Genomic DNA, 2,392 nt, shown 5'->3' on the forward strand with positions numbered 1-2,392 from the left:
CGACTGGCAGTTAATGTAATATGGACTTATCCTGAACAGTTCGGCAATGTTGTATTGAGACTCGGTGGCATGCACATGCTTATGAGTTTCGCAGGATCTGTAGGTACACTGATGGCTGAAAGTGGTCTTTCCGAAGTTATGGAATCTACCTTAAGTGGTGTCGCAAAAATGTTGAGCGGAAAAATATCACAATATCACAGTTTTACGATTGTTTGTAGAGGAATTGCTTAGAGCATTGTTTACTGATATGAATATGAATGGTACGAAGGATCTAGAAGCATTTCTGAAAGAGCTGGCAAACAAGAGTAGAACGACAAGAGTATGGGTGGACTATGTTATAAAGGTTGTGTTTATCATGATGTTGTATGTTAAAGCAGAGAGGGAAGGGGTATTTAGTTCTCAAGGCAGTAAAGAGCATACTACCTTATTTCTTCGCAGTCGGATACGTTAACTACGCCAGTTACGGATTGTACTTCCTTCGATCAACAGAATCCATGCCAAGCTCCGGAAAAATTCCCTTAAGAATAGCATGCTGTGTCCAGGGGATCTGGAATGTTATGTGGATCAATATGTTTATTGAAACTACCTACATGAGAAAAGCTTCATCATAGGTATTACCCTGAAGCCGGAAACACTGAAAATATGGGCGTTTAGTCTTCATGTTTGCAGTAAACTTGAAATGGACCTACCTATAACCTGAACACTGAAAACGATCAGACTATTCAGGAAACACATAAGGAAGAATTGCTGCAGGTGTAGCTGAGAAGGAATCAATACATAAAAAGCTAGAAATGTGTATTAACCCGACACCGTCTGTCAATGTAGACAAAGCCGTAGAGTTTGGATGTAAACAGATGAAAGACTTCGAAGATGTTTGGCAAGGAGGTTTCAATGAGAAACTAAGTCGGACTGTAGTTTCACAATCTATTTCAAAAAGAATGTGCAAGTTTGAGATACCAAAGTATTTGACACAAATCTTATCTATTTAGGGATAATTGGATTGCGAGCTAGCTCTCCTGAAGTCGATGTCGAAATAATATTGTCACACAAGTTGGCACCTTTCCCCACATCTATGTTCAATAATACAGGAAACACGAGAATTACGAAAGCAAAGACCATTGTAAAGAAAATTGTTCAATAGGAGGTGGCCATCAGACACACCTCAAAACAGACCACATGTACGATTGTAGATGGGTCGACAATTCTCTTCGTTGTACATTAGCCTGTGAATGGTACCGTCAAAGATTATGTTAATAACTTTAGAAGTTACGTTGAAAATAAGCTTGTTGAAGGTGACGTGTATGTTGTGTTTGATAGACACAGACCATTCAGCACCAAAAGTGTTACATGACCAAGTCGAGGAACACAAGTCAGTGGAGTCCACCAGCTCTCAGTTTCAAAGCAGCCACCACCTCAAAAGGTATTGCTAACAATGGCTGAAAATAAATGACAGGTTATCTTAATCATTTGCAATGAGCTCCCCAGCAACAAAGCATTTCAATAATCACAGTTTGGTGGTAACTGGTGAAGACAGCACCCCTGTTGAAGTAAGTATATTTGTTGCTATAAGAAGGGAGGACATGAAGACTACTTAGGAAAAAGCACATATCATTCTCGCACAGCAAATGGTGACAATTGCCCAAGAAAATCAGCAAGATATATCCGTTATTTATAGATGATACAGGTGTTTTCATTTTGTTGTTGTATCACTACCTAGATCGCAATCATTCAACACTAGTAGTGGTAGAGTCTTTTGTAAAATATGGAGTTGTTGTGGATATGAAGGCCATTGTTGAAAGTAACAGAACCATAGTACCCTATCTAATATTTAGCCATGCGCTAACAGTGGCATAATATTTAGGTATCGGGAAAGGAACTGTGCTGAAAACTACGAATGCTGGACTTGAACTAAAGCATCTGGGTAATATGGATGCAGACATGGATGAGGTAATTGAGGAGCCAGTTAAATTCGTATCTACGTGCTATGGCTACCAAGAGTAGAAAGCATGTCTGACACTTGACAAAAGTGAGCAGAACCCCTACATCCGCTCGATGTTAAATTCACTACCACCAACAAAATAGTAGTTTATTGAAAATGTGAAAGTGTTCATTGAAATTTGGATCCTCTGGATTTTGAATGGCTACGAAATGACGTCGGAAGGTCCATTGTTCCAGTTATAGTCCCAAGCATGGTTCCACTTGCACTTGCACTTGTAGCTAACGAAATGCTCATGCGACAGTAAAGTGTCATGTGCCTCCTCCATAAGATGTAAATGTAACCAGGCCAGACTTTCCTGCACCATATTTTGTGCATGCCAGGGTAGTGAAAACTATTTCAATGAACAATCCCAAACTTAACCCTTTCAGCACGGGCTCGGTCCGTCGGACTGAC

This window comes from Limulus polyphemus, unplaced genomic scaffold, assembly GCF_000517525.1.
Source record: "Limulus polyphemus unplaced genomic scaffold, Limulus_polyphemus-2.1.2 Scaffold319, whole genome shotgun sequence".
NCBI classification, from domain to species: Eukaryota; Metazoa; Arthropoda; class Merostomata; order Xiphosura; family Limulidae; genus Limulus; species Limulus polyphemus.